This window comes from Solanum verrucosum, unplaced genomic scaffold, assembly GCF_900185275.1.
Source record: "Solanum verrucosum unplaced genomic scaffold, falcon-dt-bn FXZP01000102.1, whole genome shotgun sequence".
In the NCBI taxonomy this organism is placed as follows: domain Eukaryota; kingdom Viridiplantae; phylum Streptophyta; class Magnoliopsida; order Solanales; family Solanaceae; genus Solanum; species Solanum verrucosum.
In genome coordinates this window covers 426,599-446,046 of record NW_026019930.1, presented here as the reverse complement: position 1 = coordinate 446,046, position 19,448 = coordinate 426,599, and the positions used below count along the sequence as shown (strand labels likewise).

The following is a 19,448-nucleotide window of genomic DNA, read 5'->3' as shown; positions in this document are numbered from 1 at the left end:
TCTCCTGAATCCACAATCTATTCTCCTACAACAATATCGACATAAAACATACAGTCATACCTGTCATGTTACCTTGATGATCATAGCATCCTTGAGGCTGTTGAGCAATGCTTGTGCTGGCATTTTTGCTCAGTAGTCCAAAAAGTTGTTTGTATTATTCCTTGTTAAGTGAAACTCCTCTTCCTCCAAGCTCATTAGTCGACTTTTCTTCCACACATCCTATCTTTGGATAAGAGCTTTCACCACCAGTCACATTGTTCACTGCAGTACTGCCCTTGTTTGTGTCCATTCTATTATTTGGATATCCAATTATCTTCCAGCAATGCTCCTTTGTGTGTCCATTCTTTTGGCACCAATCACAGACTAAGAAAGGTTTTTTTCCTTTGTAAGGTTATCCTCTCCCAACAGTACCTTGATAGGGTTGTCCTCTACCAGTGGTTCCCTGATAAGCATGGCCTCTTCCCCTACCAAAGCTCATTACTAAAGGATCTGACTGATTCTGATTTGTAGAATTAGTACCTATGGATTGATCACTTTCTACCTTAATTATCATCGCGTATGCATGATTCACTGAAGGAGCAACAATTTTAAGTAGTATCTGCCTTCTGGTGTGATCATATGAGTAATTCAAACTAGCTAGAAATTGCAACAGTCTCTGCTCCTGAAGATGTTCCACATAATCCTTCGATTTATCACAACCACAACTCGGCACTGGTACAATCATATCATATTCGTCCCATAGTTCCTTCAACCTTGAATGATACATAGAAACAGAGCTCGTACCTTGAGACATTGTTGCGATTTCTTTGTGTAACTGAAAAATCCTCATACGATTTACCTTGTTGAATCTCTCCTTAAGATCCTCTCATACTGCATGTGCATTTGACCTATACACTATTCCACTCAGCAAATTCTTCGAAACCGAGTTCATGATCCACGAATGTATAATTGCATCATGCTTATCCCACAGATCTCTTAATTAACTCTTTTGTGCTTCCCTTTTGCAAACTTCATTCACGAATCCTAACTTCCCTTTTCCAAGCAGTGCGATTCTCATAGATTTGCTCCACAATCCATAGTTTTCTGCTCATGTTAATTGAGTTGGAACTAAAATTGTACCTGGAGTATCTGACGCCTGCAGATACAACACATGATTGTGATCAATTCCTACAATTGGTGACTGTGTACTTGAATCTCCTTCAACCATGATTAACTCTCAATCTGTACGATCTAGCTATTTTGCGGAAGTTTTAGAGATCTCTGGTGCAAAGCACCTGCTCTGATACTATGTTAGAATTTAGATCATTGAGAGAGAAAATAAAGAATTATATTGATATACTTGTTATAACTCAAGTCTGAAATGATTGTAGCAGTAAAGACCTTTCTAGCTATGGTTAATAATCAATTTGGTTGTATGATCAAGATGGTTAGGACCGATAATGGTGCAGAGTTCTTCAACTCTCAAATAATTTATTTCAGGACCTTGGAATTATTCATCAAAGTAGTTGTGTGTATACACCACAGTAAAATGGTGTAGTCGAGAGAAAACATAGACACATTCTAGATACAACTAGGGCATTGAGATTTCAGTCACATCTTCCTATCAAATATTGGGGCCTCTGCATACAAGTTGTTGTATATATCATTAATAAATTGCCTTCCATTGCTATAGGGGGCAAGATTTCATGTGAATTACTTCATGGCAAAAAGATGTCTATTCAACACCTAAGAGTTATAGGTTGTTTATATTTTGCCACTACTACTGCTAGGGCAAATTTGGTGAAAGGGTAAGGGCTGCTGTCTTGATGGGTTTTTCTGAAACTCAAAAGGGATATTTGTTGTTTGATATTAAGCATAAACAATTCTTTGTGAGTCGAGATGTCCTCTTTAGAGAAAATGTTTTTCCTTTCCTGGATGCTCACAACTGTTTCCATGATACTCATAGAGGAATATGTCAATTTGAAGATCTTCAGTTGGAATATTACTCTCTTACTTATCCTGTTAGGGAGATTCATGCTGAGGCAGGTTCAACTGAGCCTTCTTTGGATGATTCAGTTGGTTCAGCTGACGTTAGTATTGATGAAACTACTGTCCTTGAAGATGATGTCCTTGAAGGTGCACCTGCAAGGGGGATGACATTGAAACTGAAGATGGTGTACATACAATTGGTCCAGCTGCATCTCCAAGGAGGTCTACAAGAACTGTGAAACAACCTCTTTGGATGCATGATTATGTATCAAACAAACCAAAGTCCTCAGCATCCTACCCCTTATCAAACTACTTGTCCTATGATGTTGTTTCTGATTCCTATAAAAGTTTTCTTGCAAAATTTTCCACCTTGGTAGAGCCTGTTACCTTTAAGGAAGCTGCACAGGATCCTATATGGATGGATGCCATGAAAAAAGAAATTCAAGCCCTTAAAGCTAACAAAACTTGGGAAATAATGCCTCTTCCTGATGGCAAACATGATGTGGGTCAAAGTGAGTTTACAAAATCAAATACTTAACTAATGATAATGTTGAAAGATTCAAAGCCAGGCTTGTAGCTAAAGGTTACAGCCAAAGGGAGGGCCTAGACTATCATGATACTTTTTCTCCAGTTACAAAAATGGTTACAATAAGATCTGTAATTGCTTTGGCTGCTTCCAAAGGTTGGGACATGTTCCAAATGGATGTCTATAATGCTTTCTTGCAAGGTGATCTTGATGAAGAAGTATACATGTCAATGCCACAAGGTTTCACAGGTCAAAGAGGGAACAAAAATGAAGTCTGTAAGTTGAAAAAAAATCTTTTTATGGTCTTAAACAGGCATTAAGGCAATGGAATCTAAAACTCACTGAGGCTCTTATATCATCAGGATTTGTTCAAAGTAACCATGACTATTCTCTGTTTACTATGAAACAAGGGTCAGACATAGTTCTAATATTGGTATATGTAGATGACTTGCTGATTACTGGGAGTAATGTGGCTCTAATTGATTAAGCTAAGGCTATCATGCATCAGAAATTTAAAGTGAATGACTTAGGTACCTTAAAGTATTTTCTGGGAATTGAAGTGCTCAGATCCACAAAAGGTGTGTTGTTGAATCAAAGAAAGTATATATTGGATCTCATATCAGAGATGGGACTAGGAGGTTCCAGACCAGCTATCACTCCTATTGAAGTAATTCAGAAGCTAACCACTCATGAATATGATGCCACAGTGGGAATTAAAAATGATGAATTGTTGGCAGATGTAACTGCATACCAAAGGCTCATTGGCAGGTTATTGTATGTAACAATCACTAGGCCAGTTATTAGTTTTGATGTGCAGACCCTAAGCCAGTTCATGCAATATCCCAAAACATCACATTGGAATGCTGCTATCAGGGTAGTGAGGTATCTGAAACTGGCTCCTGGACAAGGTATTTTACTAAAGGCAAATACAATTCAAGCTCTTACATGTTGGTGTGATTCTGATTGGGCAGCTTGCCCAAATACCAGACGTTCGGTGACTGGTTTTGCCATTAAATTTGGTGATTTACTGATCTCATGGAAATCTAAGAAACAAGCTACAGTCTCTAGAAGCTCAGCTGAAGCTGAGTACAGAAGTATGGTAGCAGCAGTGACAAAGATTACTTGGTTGCTGGGATTATTCAAAGAATTAGGAGCTGAGGTTAAACAACCAGTATGCATCTGTAGTGATAGCAAATCTGCTATGCAGATTGCTCAAAATCCCATATTTCATGAGCGCACAAAACACATCGAAATAGATTGTCATTTTATTCGTGACAAAATCAAAAAGGGACTAGTGGAAGTTGTTTATGTTAACACAAGAGAACAACAAGCTGATCTTCTTATAATGGGCCTAAGTCAACCACAACATGTTCATTTGTTAAACTAGTTAGGAGTATTGGATCTTTTACATCCTCCTGCTTAAGGGGGAGTGTTGAAATATACAATGTGATTGTCAAGTTGTAAAAGTTAGTTAGATGTGCAGGTGATAGTATGCTGAGCTGACATATATTTGTTAGAGTTAGTTAGATCTAGAACAGTGTATAAATAAGGACCATTAGTGAATGTAAATGGTGTGACAAAATATCTTCTCAATTCAGTTCAATACAATTTCTTCTTTCTCTCTTAATGATCTAAATTCTAACAACCTTTTACCCCATGCACTATTTAATAGTGTATTTTAAAGGTATATATGTGTCCACATGGACATCATAAATATAAATAGTAATGTGTCCACGTGGGCACATATATACCTTTAAATTACACTATTAAATAGTGCAGGGGGTAAAAGGTCCTCCAAAAAGTTTGATATCGTAACAACAATTTCGGCCAAAGTTGAAGTATTTTTCAGATCCTTTTCCCTTATGGCCACCATTTCATTTTATTTTTTCCCTCAATTTTTGATTTTTAAAATTTATTTCTTAATATAATAATCTACTAAATACCTCTAATGCATCTATTAACCTACAATAAAAGAGGATAATGAAAAGTTTTAACATAAAGAATATATTTATTGTTGCAATAGAAAATGAATAGTTGTAACGATTTTGTAATCAACCAATTAAAAAAGTATAAAAAAATACATAGGAGATCACATAATCTGTAAGTAAATTGACAAAATGGAAGAATCATTGGAAGAGAAGATTTACTACCTCAAGTAAATTAATTTTTGAAAAGTTTTACTACCTTAGATAGATCACATTTTTGATTTGTTTGTACAAATAAAACTAGGTTGGAGAGCACATATTCTGAAGGTAAATTGACAAAATGGAAGAATCATTGCAAGAGCATATTTACGATCCTTCAGGTAAATTAATTTTTTTCTTTATTTGTGTAAATAAACATTATGCAGGAGATGAAATCAAGAACTCATAGCAAGAGATGTTTTATTAGCTCAGATAAATAAATAAAAGATTTGTTTGTATGAATGAATTCGTTTGAATATACCTGTGTAGATTTGACCATTTTATGCCAACACAAATTACAACAAGCGGATCTAGCAAAATAAGAATGAAATCCTATTTAAGAATTCAATATACTTGAAGATCGAAAAACATCAAAATGTCTTCTAACATTCAACTTGTGAACCGTGGAAATGACGCCACCATGAAGTATTAATTCTCTCATTCTATTCTTTTTGATTTACAAATAATGAGGAGTTGAGGACTATAAGGCATTAAAATAATATGGAAAGTTATGGAAAAAAAATTAAAAATTGATTCTCTTTTAATAATATGATAGTTTGAAAAGAATGAGAAGGCCAGGCATGAAATTGAGTAAAAAGTAAAAGGACGGAAAAGAAAAAAAAGGAAAAATATTACCATAAAAGAAAACAGAAAAAAGGAAAGGGAGTTATACGATACTCTTTATTATATTTTGTTTTACTAATTACATCATTCTCCTTCTATTTTTTTTATTTAACATTAAAATAGAAAAAAAGTTATAAAAATATATAAACTAAACGTTCAAAGAATATTTTGATTTTTATTAACATAGCACATACATAAAAAAAATATTTTAAAAATCAAGCATAGGAGAAAAAAATTTAATTATAATTCTTGATCAAAGAAATACTTTTCATATAAATTTTATAGATAAAAAAATTAAGAAAGAATAGAAATTTCATAAACAATATTAAATTATGATAATAAGAAAGAGAGATGAATAAGTTTTTTTCTTGGGAAACTTTAAAAATAAGAGGTAGAAAGAAAAAGTAATAAATTGTAATAATGTGAGGAGAGAGATAAATAAAATATTTGATTTTTATTTAAATTTTTAACTAATTTTGTAGATTAAAAGATAAATAATTGTAAAGAAGAAAACTTTCATGAATAATAATAAGAATAAATTACGATGATAACGAGGAGAGATAATAAAATTTTCATTTTTAAAAACTATAAAAATAGAAGGTAAAAAATGAATTTTAAAATAATAATAAATTATAGTAATGATGAGGAGAGATAAAAAATAAATAAATTATAGTAATGGTAAGAAGATAGATAAATAAAGTAAATATATTTATTATAATTTCTACTATATTATAAAAGGGAGTTTAGGCCCAATTATAATATATAATATTCAAGATTGGGACTTTTCCCAATCTTCAATATTATATATTATACTTGTGGGACTTTTAAAATTTCTACTATGCCCAAGTATAGTATATAATATTCAAGATTGGGACTTTCTTGAATATTATATATTATAGTTATTATATAGTAGAATTTGGGCATAAACTCCCTTTTAAAATAATATATATATATATATATTGATAATTATTGTAATTTTTAATGCTTTTTAAGTCATTTGTAAATGATATATGTTGCTTCCTTGATTGGGACTTTTCCATTTGTGACACATATATATATATATCTACTATATTGAAAATTACAATAATTATCAATTTAAAATATTTAAAAGCTATATAATAAAATAGGTTGACTCTCATAATTGTATCAGACTCACATATATTGGGACAAAAAAAATAACACATGTCATTTTAAAATTACCAAAAAAGTATTTTAAATAATAATAATCAACAACTTAAAATATAGATATTTTAAAAGGGTTAATTTTGAAATTTTATCCATATCACATAAATTAGGACAATGTGACCAGTAATGTACGTTATTTCAAATTTACATAAAAATATTATAAATCACAATAATTAATAACTTAATTTTTTTTAAAAAAACATATGAAAATTTGGATGACTCTCCAAATTTAATTTGTGTCACATAAATTGAGACAACAAAAATAACATATATTGGGTCCATTTTAATTTATTTGTCTTATTTTTTTTTATTTTTTTTATATTTAAAAATTGCGTAAAAATACTATAAATCATGATAATTGACAACATAAAATATGTTTTGAAAAAAATACAAAAAATTCCACTGATTCTTGAAGTGAATCTATCGTAAAAATACGATAAATCATGGTAATTGACAACATAAAATATTTCAAAAAGGTTGTATGTGGGTAGTCTTATTATGCCTTAAATAGCGTCAAAGAAAGTACAGGTTTGTGATAAAAAAAACTTATTCCTTTATCCACGCAAACAATCGCTTCAAAAACTCGGTTATTAGCCCCAAAACATACCATTTATATTATTGGGCCCGTGCATAGCACGGGCAACATTATCTAGTCATAATATAAAGGTGTGTACTATAAATATGTTAAAGAGTTACTACTAATTAAGATACTATTTATAACTTCTTTTGCGTTTTAAAACATAAATATAAATAAGAAAAAAATATTTAAAAGTCAAGAAAAGGAGAAAAAGGATAATTTAAATTCTTGGTCAAAGAAATATATATATATATATATCAAGAGAAAAATTTAAAAGAAAAGAAAATGATTTATTTAAATAATAATAATAATAAATTAATAAAAGTGATAATAAGGAGAAGAGATAAATAAGATTTTCATAACAAAAGAGGAATTAAAGAAAATGTTTTATAGCAACAACGAGAAAAAAATAAAAAAAATAATTATAATAAATTGTACCAATAGTGCAGAGAAAGATAAATAAAATATTTAAGATCTATTTTTTAAAAAAGAATTATAAATCAAAGGAAAGAAAACAATTAAGGAAAAAGAGATTTTTTGAATAAGAAAAATTAATTATGATAATAATGAGGAGAGATCAACAAGAATTTTTATTAAAAAGGGTGAGGGGAGGTGAAAAGTATTTACTATTTAATAAATTGTAATAATGGTGAGGAGAGAAATAAATAATTTTTTTTTTTTTTTTGCAGATTTTATAAATCAAAAGAAAGCAAAAAAAATTTTTTTAAAAAAGGAAGATAAATGATAATCCTGACCAAAGTGAGGTTCTACATCAGTCTTTTATCTTCCACCTTTATATTTTCCTAAATTGAGATATCAATCTTCAATTATAGTACTTAATAATGATTAATAAAAAAATTAACGTTTGTGCGTAATTGCAATACAAATTTTAAAATTTTCTTTTATCTTGTGTTGCAATTTATTTAAATTTTCTACATTGAATAGATGAATTTTCAATGAATATTATGTATGATAAATATTTAAAAAGTTACATTTCTTATACAAAATTTACTTCTACGACTTTGCTACAATAAACCTTTTGCCCGATGACCATTTGTGTTCTTTTCATTTTGTTCAAAAAATCAAACACATCATATAATATATTAATATTGTATGATCCATTTTTTTCAAGTGCATCTACAATTCAGTAAAACAATTATGATTCAATTAAAAAAATATATTTATTATTATAAATTACGATTCTAATCAATAGCAAAATAATTCACACTATATTGAATTATTTCAACATTTATTATTACGTTGCTTAAACTGTATTTAATAATAGCTAGAACTTAAGATTTAAATCTATTTGAATTAGAAAATTAGAAATGATTCTTAAAATATTTTTGATATTCAGATATAAGAAATGATTTATTTAAATATTTTTAATTATTTTTTTCTCATAGCGCGAAGCGCGAACATATTCACTAGTTTAATATAGGAGCATACATTACATCAACGCAAATATAGAGTCATAAAACGAGTTAAAATTGGAGATTGGGTTCTATTGATGATTCTTTTAATGGAAAAAAGGACAAATATACCCCTGAACTATCGTAAATGGTATGTAGATATCCTCCGTCATACTTTTGGGACATTGGTGCCCCTGCCGTCCAAAAACTAGAGCATATATACCCTTTATTGTAACGGACATACACGTGTCATAATCTTATCCACCGACCCGACATTTATTAAATATTGAATCGACGGATAAGATTGTGCCACGTGTTCCTATTTAGTCTTCCGTTAGAGTAAAAGGCATATATGCTCTAGTTTTTGGATGGTATGGGCACTAATGTCCCAAAAGTATGACGGAGGATATTTGCATACCATTCATGATAGTTCGGGAGTATATTTGTTCTTTTTCCTTTCTTTTAAAATGGGTTATCGCTTGAATGGGTTGAGAGTGAACCCAATTAAAATTATCTTGAGCCCAATCTTTAAAATTTTGGGCGGATTACCTATATTTGGACTCATTATTGACACCCCTAATTTATTGTAAAAATAAATTCATTATATATAATGTTCATTATTTCTTAATAAGCAAATATTATTCACTATATCTTTACTAAAAACATTCAATGTATGATAGTGAGAGAAAAACTATATAATCAATACATGAAATTTCTTGAAACCATATCCGAAAATGAATTTCATTTAAAAAGTGTCACATAATCAACAATAACATGGGCAGTTGGACGATGTGTTATTCTTGTTAGGAGATGCAGGTTTACCATCCAAAGATCGATTCTTTGTATTCAACGGGACTACATTGATAGAGGGGCATGGGTCTCGAGACCTTCCTTCTCTTGCTTGCTTGGAAGGTAACAATTATCACTAATACTTCTATAATTACTTTTAGTTAGATTATTATGGCATTGTTTATTACTTCGTCAATTTTAATTTATTATGGTGGTTTGTATGGAATGGAAGGAATGAAAGATGTTTTGAAAATAGGTCCAATTCTATTCTGAAAGTGAAAGAGAATTGTATTGTATTTTTTAATTTTTAGTATAAAGAGTATTGTATAAAAGTAGATCAACTTGTAGAATTCCTAGGAGCTTTGTAACTAGCTTTCTTTTGTCTGTCTTTCTCTCTTTTGGGAGGTCTCCAGGATATGCATATCCTTAATGCTGAACATGGTATCTATCAATTTTTTGGCTTACTTGGCATAAAAAGTTAGGTTTCGGCGAAATTTGTGGAGTGGTTTTGCTTAGAGATATTTTATCACTTTTCTGGCAACATCATTTAACATTTTGGAGGGTGTATAGAAACAAAATGCTAAAGCAAAATAGGCTGCTGATGGGTAATCTGTAGTGTATGCATATACAGTTGTCTTTGTAAAGTGTTACTTCAATAGAATTTTTTCTTATCCTATTGCTTCCTTCTTTTGCCTTATATCAGTGATATGCATCAAGCAATAGTGAGGTCATGACATGCATTTTGCCTCTAAACTGTCCCGATCCATATCTATGAATTCTAGTATATATCGAATGATTATAACTGTGTATATTAAATGGAACTGTACATTCTTTCAGAATCTTATGTCAAGGAGGGTGTTTCTTCTTCATGGAAATCACGAGTCAAAACAGTGCACTTCCGTCTATGGTTTTGAAATTGAAGTCTTAACCAAATATAAAGATAAAGGAAAACATGTTTACCAGGAGTGTTTATGATGCTTCAAAGAACTTCCTCTTGCCTCGATCAATGGCGATACTGTCTATAGTGCACATGGTGTTATTTTCCGTGGCACTAATGACATGTCATCTAAAAGAGCAAAACGGAAGAAACATCAAAAGATAGCTCTGGATCACAATTTATCTCTCGGTTCACTGGAGGAGTTAGTAAATGCTAAAAGATTCATTATTGATTCTCCGTACACATGTACAAATTTGAATTCGGACTATGTAATGTGGTCAAACCCAACAATGGAGGCTGGACTAATTTTTTTTTGGTTGAAAAAAAATAATAAAAAAATTAGTCCAGCCTCCATTGCTGGACTAATTAAAGTTGAATGAAGAAAGAGGAATTTGTCTCTTGTGGGGTCCCGATTGTACAGAAGACTTTTTAAAGAAGTCTAACTTAAAGGTATATTTTCTATTTTCTTTCTTTGACACTTAAGCCTTAGTGCTAATAATTCACATGTACATTATTTATTTGCAACTTTTATCTATTAGGAAATTACTCATATTGTTTTCTCATATGAAGGTGCAGATGTAAGATATAAGCGAGATGACCTTGAAGGAATGAAGAAGAGCTACACTATAGATCATAAAGTTGAATAAGGGAGATTAATTACACTGTTTAGTGTTTTAGACTATCACAGTTTCAGGTAACTTTGAAACCAGTAGGTTCAATTGCTTTGAGAGGTTTTTCCTAGCAATGGGTCATTTCCAATATGATGAAAAAAAATTAGCCATCACATCAAAATTTAGTTTAATCATATTTTTGTAGCCGTTGTTGCGTATGCAATAAGTTTTAAATATTATGTTTCTACTTTAATCGCATGCAACAGAGAATAGGTTTAGAAATCAAGGAGCATACATTGTCTTGGAACCTCTTGATTTTGGCATCCTGATTATCATAGTTTTCAAGCAGTTAGTCGACCTAAGGTAGAAGCATTGTCATATATTGAATTCGATTTATGGATTTTCTTTCTATAATTCTTCAATAAATTTTCTATGAAATTACTAGAATGTGCAATACCATTGTGTAGTATATTGGGACAGGTAAATCCCTAATATGACTATGAGACTCATTGATTCTGACGAGGAACAAGATTTTACAAATATGACTGAATCAGATTGAAGCAGACATATAAAAATGAGGACATAGTCATATAGAGGTATGTTTTAATGTGATATACAGTATGCAGTTCATCTGTTTTGCATTTTTCCTTGAAAATATGACCATCCTAAATACAACAACATACACTAAGAAAATTTAGACAATTGCTCATTACACTAAGAAAATTTAGATAAAGACTCATGCCACTGAGTGTGGAATAACTCACATGTCATGATTTTCTTTGATAAAACCAATGAGTTGGTTTTTATCACTTGTATCCATTATAGTTGGCCATGAAATTGGATTTTGTAGTCGTGAAAGAATTGGGGTTGATGGCAATAAGGTGAAAGTCGTTGCCACATATGCATTATATAATGGGGTAGTTTTTTCTAGACATGCAAGACATCATTATCACGATCACCCAAGTTTACTTTGGTGTCAAACTGCCTAAAAAATAGATTGGATTATGATATGTCCAATTTGATCCCCTTAATCTCAATCATTTTAACATATTGTTGTTTAACTTTTATAATCAAAATTTTAATTTCTAATAAAGAATTTTCTTTTTTTTTAAAAAATGACCTGCCCAAATTGACCCCCTTAATTTCAACTCATTTATGTGTTAAGAAAGAGAAACTAATAAATTTTGTTAGAGCAAGTAAAAATTCCTCCAAAACTTTTTTTTTCTTTTTTTCACTAAAATCGCTGGCACAACAATGATTATTTAAGTCAAATTCTTTTTTCTCCAACTAAAATCGCTGCTACGTCAACTTTTAATAAAAAAAAATTTAAAACTTTTTCATGAAAATTGTTGCCTTGGCAGCGTTTATATTAATAAAAAATTTTGTTATTTTGAAAATCGCTGCCTTGACAGCGTTTTCATCAAAAAAAAAATAAAAAATCGTTGCCTTGGAAGCATTCATATTTTTTAAAAAAATTAATGTAAATTGCTCCTTGGCAGCCTTGTCAGCGATTTTTTTAATTAATATTTTTTTTAATTTTTTTTTAATATTCTTTTTTTGAATGGCAACGGTTTTCTTAAATTTTTTGTTTCTTTGATCGGGGGTGATTTTATTAAAAGAAATAATTTATAAAAAATATCGTGACAAGGCTGCCAAAGCAGCGACTTTTAAATTTTTTTAAATAAAAACACTACCAAGGCAAAGATTTTCATGAAAACGTTTTTAATTTTTTTTTTTAATTAAAACGCTGCCACAACAATGATTTTAGTTGGAGAAAAAAAATTGAACTTAAATAATCGCTGCTGTGCTAGCGATTTTAGTGAAAAAAAGAAAAAAATAGTTTTGGTCAAAATCGCTGCTCGTCAATTCATAAATGGAACAAACGGAAAAAGATAAAAAATAATAATTAAGTCCTAGGTCACTTCATAAATGGAAGAAACGGAAAAACAAAGTTCTCACATATCCAAGATAAAGAGAAATATAAACTTTCATCGGCTATAAAATATAAAAATTCTATCAATATAATTGTTTGGAGAAGAGACAAGAATCGATCTTCGGATGGTAAACCTGCATCCTCTAACAAGAACAACACATCGTGCAACTTCCCATGCCCATTCCCAACCACAACCACCCTCGATCTTGAACTCAAAATCAATGATCTATTAACCCGATTTGAAAGAGTCCGGAGCCAAAAGGGTAAGAAAATTTTCCAAAAATTTCAAAAGGGCAACAAAATTAATTATCGAACCAAAAAGGCAACTTTTTGACGGAGAATCAAACGGAGTCTAAATTTGGGCCGCCCGCCGCAAGGCGCATAAAAATCAGTGCCTTGCGGCTTTTTTCTTTTTTTTTTTCTAAAAAATAAAATTTGTTCAATCCGATTTATTAAATAATTTTTTTTGAGGTCCTCCGATTATTAAACTCGTTTTTTTTTCTCTTTTACAAGTTTTAACATAAATATTTTTTTTAAGTCCTCCGATTAATAATTTTTTTTCTTTTTGAAGTCCTCCGATTATTAAACTCTTATTTTATTAATCTTTAATTATTAATAAATTTTTTTAATTAAAATGCAACAATGGCGCAGAGCACCAAAGTCTTACAAGGCGTAGGGCCCACATGTCTTGCTAAATTTTAATCATTTTTTTTAAAAAAAAAATTCAAATTTTCTTTGTTTGTCACTTTTATATAAATAGTTTTTTAATTTTTTTTTCCCTTTGTTTGTGATTTTAATATATTATTTTTTAATTATTCTTATTCACTTTAATATGAGTAAATTACGAAGAAAATAATTTTTTTATCACTTTATCTAATAATTTTTTATTACTAATTGAATTATTTTATTTTTATTGAAACATATACCACGTGAAACCTTTACAGTGTTGATTTGATTCAACATTGCAATTTTTTTTGTATTTTTGTTGAAACATATATCACGTGGAACTACAGAATGAAATGCAACAAAGGCACAGGGTACCAAAGCCTTCCAAGGTGCAGGGCCCACGCGCCTTGTTTAGTTTTAATCAACTTTTGTATTAATATTTTAAGAATAATAAAAGAAGAGTTTAACAATCGGAGGACTTCAAAAAAAAAAGTTTTATGCTAAAACTTGTAAAAGAGAAAAAGAAAGAGTTTAATAATCAGAGGACTTCAAATTATTTTATTTTTTAATAAATTGGACTGAACAATTTTTTTTTTAAAAAAAAACGCGGCAAGGCGCTGATCTCTATGCTCCTTGCAAGGCGCAAGACGGTTGAGCCTTACAAGGCTCGTGACAGCTGTGCCTTGCAAGGCGCATAGAAATCAGCGGCTTGTGGCAGCGGCCCTAATTTAAACGCCATTTGATTCTCCGTCATAAAGTTGTCTTTTTGGTTCGATAATTAATTTTGTTGCCCTTTTGAAATTTTTGGAAAAATTTCTTACCCCTTTGGCTCCGGACTCGAATTGAAGCCAAAACATTCCTAGACGCTCAATCAAAGGGATACATTAGGCCATTAACCCAATCTCGAGTCATGGTTTTGTCTTTCTGCCATGAAATTGGATTTTGTAGTTGTGAAAGAATTGAGGTTGATCGCGATGAGATGAAAGTCATTGCCACATGTGCATTATATAATGGTCTAATTTTCAAGACATATGTGCACATCATCATCATCATCAAGACGTGCAGGAGTGAAATGTCCATCATTAGACCCATCACAAAATTGTTCATAAAAAACTGTTGCAACGGTGCAGAATTGTAAAACACAATTTGACGGTCTAAAACTAGACTCATCATCAAACTCTGGTGAACTCATAACTAAAATACTTGGACCACAATCATCTGCCCTTTCGTGGGTTTCCTCAATTACCGGTTCTTGGTTGCTCAAATGGAACATATGACACCAAGACATGGTAGGGACAGAAACCTCTAACATATTTGAATAATAATAATCATTCTCGCCAACTACATTAAAACCTCTAACATATTGATGATGACATTCGTTATATCGTTGCAGATTGATGAGAATGTTGATATTAAAGTGCAGGATATTGAAAAGGCGTTCAAAATACATCTTCTTACCATACAAGACTCGACACAAGACTAAATTCGACTTTCAAGGTTACTCCAATTGCGACAAATTTGTTAATGTTAATTGAATCCTTTGATTGAATTCATGCTTTAAATTTGTACTATTAATACGGATAACTACGTATATATGTACTGCTGGAACTATATAATATTTTCTTTTGAGCCAAGAATAGTTTGTTGTATTGACACTTTGTTTAACTATGAAATTCTTTTTTTATGAGACATTATTATAGTTTATCAATTGAGGTTTTGAGACCAATATTATTTGCAGGAATTAATCAATAATACAAGTGACGATTCAGGTCCAAGTGTTAATCAATAATACTTTTGGTTTTGCTATTCTGTTTCATTAAAAAAGGAAACAATCACAATTGAATTAAAAAAAAACAAACTTCTTTTTTTCAAAAAAAAACAAACAAAAAGCGTCATTCATCTTTACAAACATTGCATAGATTATGTGATTTTGACTTATCTTTACTAAAATGCAGCTAGTACCTGTCTGATGACAGTACTTTTTTAAATCAGGAGCGAAAATATACATAAACTAAATAAAGTTTTACGCAGTAGCAGCGTAGTTATATGTAGTGATGAGTGGACAATCGAACATCTTTCATCAAAATGTTATATTATTGTATATAAAAAATTATACTAAATTCAAATGTATATATTAAATCTTGAATATATTGATAAAATTTCTGATTTCGCCACTTGTTTTACAACAATAGAATCCAAACCTATAAACGATAAATTCACCAAAAACAATGTGAAGAATCAAATTCTAGTTTACATCCCCTAAAATTTGTGTCCTGTTTCACCAAGCACAATGAATATTATAGTACCAATTTAATACGTTTTGGCCACGTTACTCCTATTTATCCACGTTTTCAAAATGAATTGCCCTAGTGGGTCGCAGTCTCGATAAATACAAAAAGTATTTACTCACTACTAAGCAAAATAATATTAGATCAGTATATAATAACGTATGTAAATTGTAAAATAACCTGAATACAACACGTTAGATTCACAGAGATTCACATTATTCAAAACGCACAGATCTAAGAAAAACAGAAAAGTATGGTGTCTTGCCGGACCTTAATTTGTTGGGATCGAAATAACAAAATGTCAAATATTAATAATCATAAAACTTAAACGATAATAAATTAAACGACAAAAAGTATACTGAAAACACATGCAAGCATAATATTTTGATATGATATTAATAACCCTTACAAACTTGTTTTTTGGTTTTATGTCCCTTTTAAATTTTCATTTTTTACACATAAAATATCTTTATTATAGTGATATGAAAAAACATCTTCTTTTTAATTTATAAGTGATCATAAGAAATCATTCTCACGAGAAATAACATTCCCATTAATAAGACTCTTGAATAACTAGAGTGTATATTATAAATAGATGCTATTGTATTAATTTATTTTGTCCCCGAAGGATAAAAGAATTCTCTATTTATAGAAGTGTAAAACTTCACCACCCAAAAAAGTAAAATATGAAAATCTTTTTTAAAGTAAAACACAATTACGATAAAATTTAAATAATATAAAATATTCAAGGCAAATCCTAACATAATGTTGTGCCCACCAGACTAGTTTTGAATTGTCTAATTTGAAACGAGTACGGTAGACAGAAACTCATAAGTTTCTAAGAATATTGTTTATTAAGATGATTTTTTTAAATTATTAAATTATTTAAAATAGTAAATAAAAATGGTTCAATTAAAATTAATACGATTTTTTACATGTTTCCAATTGTTCTTTAAAAAATAAAATTTAAAGTTATTATTTATTAAATTAAGGAAAAACTACCTAGTTAGACATACTTTAGTACCATATATACTTAATTTACCTCTAGTTTAAAAAAATTACGCACAATACCACATTTATTTTTTATACTATATAGTTTAAAATATTTAATTAGATACACAAAGCTCTTATATATGATATTAAATAATTATCTTAAAATTTAAACTCATTAATTAATGGTAAATTATCAATTCAAAAAGTTTTTCTCTCACTTTGATCTGTTGCTCCCTCTCCAAATCCCATTACCTTCCGTATCTCTCACCCCCAGCCCACCCCCCACGATCTTCAAACACTTTCACCATCTCCCTTTCTTTCTTAATCCTCTCAATTCCATGTCCCTAATTCAAAACTAAATCTTGATAATCATAAGTATACAAAGATGTAAATTACTTTTTTTTCATTATTCTAATGTATTTTGGTTTTACATCTTATTTATGTATCTGAAATAGAGTTCATATTTTTCTAAAGTTCTATTGTATAAACTTTTACAAATTAGGCTACGAGATACATGTATCATTAGTGGCGAGATACATGTATCTAACAGTTTTTAAACTCAGATACATATTGATACATGTATCTGAGATAGAATTCATATTTCTCTGAAGTTCGATTGTATAAACTTTTAAAAATTAAGCTACGAAATACATGCTCGAGATACATATATCATTACAAAGGGCAATAGAGAACCTTTCTGGTTGATGCATATGACAAGGATTTTGGTCGTTCAGCCGAGATCAATATCAAAGGAGAAAACTACATGATTCTCTGTACTAATTTCATTCTATTCAGTTCCGTTATCATAATTAGACTATTTTAAATTGCACCTCAACCTGCCGATGTATTCCTCTTTATATGTGTTTTAAAAAGTTAGCGTAGGATTCAGGCGGATACAAAGGAAGGAACCGATGAAGAAGATGAAGAGTACAATAACAAAATTATTTGGGTTAATGATTTCGTTATTTTAGGAAAACTTGTTAGAGTTAATACTCAAGATCCTGTAAATCTGTTGGGTTGTTAATTAAGCAACAACCAATCCTTTAATAAAGGAAATAAGTTACACCCCTTTAATTCAAATTGATAAATTATTTATCTTAGCTTTAAAAACTATTGGATACTTGTATCTCTGGCGCCCTTAATGATACATGCATGTATCTCGAGGTCAAAATATGGTATAAAAAGTAATATTACAAACTATTGGGAATTATAATAATTAGGATCTAAATTAGTGGGATTTACGTAAGATGCCCTTAAATTAATACAACTTAATGAGAAAATGAATTTATGTTTATTAATTTTATTTTTAGTATCAAACTTAATAAAAATAGGAAAATATTCAAAAAATTATGCGGATCGAATTTATGCGGGGTTCAACTTGCCCCGTATCCACCCGTCCCATCTCGCCCCGCCCCGCCCCGCCCCATTGTCATCTCTATGTATCCCAAACACTTCAGTTCCATTCACCTTTTTGATTGTGCAAGAGATATCACAAATAATTACTTCATTCGCTTTAATTTGTTTAGAACAATTTAATTTAACATAAAATTTAAGAAATCAAAGAATTTTAAAACGTCTTATTAAAGTTTTAAATGTGATAATATTTGTGTGACTGAAACTATGTACATACATGAACTTGGACCAGGTGGTAAATCATGAGTATAATAAAAGTATCCTTGTGCATTGTGAAAAGTTGTAAATTATAGTTATTAAAATTGGATAAGGACTTGAAAATTAATTATTTGAGTGAACAAGAACAAATCTTACACTGAATTATAATATTAATTATTTTGTCTTATCCAAAACCTATAGAATCTTCATAATATGTTTACTACTTATTTAACATAATTTTTTCTAGGATAGGTCTTCAAAACTTCCGTAAGATATGTTGATATTAATTCATGGAAACCACGTTTAATTAGACTGCATTCCAATGCTCAAAATATTCTCTCACCTCATTTTGTAATATGAACACACTAATTACGGCACTCTCTCAATTATTTTATCTGATCGCAATATTAAAAATAAATTTTTATTTTCATTTGCCTATTTTAAAATATCAAGAGAAAAACAATAATCATCCTTAACATTAACTATGATCATTCCACGAATTATTTTCTAAGTCCATTGAAATTATACACCTAATAATATGAATTTTATAGTAGTAAAATATATACTTTATTTATTATTTCTTAAAAGAAATGCAACATTCAGGGTGGACAAATAAGGATAAACAAATGGAGTAAATGATATAATGGAATCAAATAATAAGGGTGATGTATGTGACTCTCGGAGGGCAGACCAACGAGGCCAGGTCAAGCAAAGGATATATTGACATATATATCTAGACGGACAAGGTCTGGAGAAGGGGTGCACATACTACTTCGGTTGAACTTCATATATATTGCAATGAGAAAAAAAGTTGAATAGCTTTATAAAGTAAAACATAAATTTACATAGTACATACACTTTTAAGCTCGATGGTGAACAAGATCAAGATCTTATTCAACTTAAAAAAACCAAGTTATGGAAAAGGAATAACTTCAATGGAATGCAAATTTTGGTCAAGTTTTCAATTTAGAAATTAAAGTAATATTATTAAATTATCAATGGGAGGTACTTAAATTAGATGCAACTATGAACTATGCAAGAACGCGCTATCTAAAATACTTCAAAGATTGCAAAGATCAGATTATTGTCATATATAGAAGAATGCAGATTTTGCATATCCTTCATTAAATATTTTCTAATGTTTA

At 30.1% G+C, this 19,448-nt stretch overlaps 1 protein-coding gene and 1 pseudogene across 2 annotated transcripts in view; one reads left to right on the top strand and one right to left on the bottom strand.

Moving 5' to 3' along the window:
• Positions 1–19,448, bottom strand: part of LOC125830656 (60S ribosomal protein L7a-2-like) — a 431,324-nt gene that overhangs the window by 92,166 nt on the left and 319,710 nt on the right. The window lies entirely within an intron of this gene.
• LOC125829578 (serine/threonine-protein phosphatase 7-like) lies at positions 9,249–11,371 on the top strand (annotated as a pseudogene).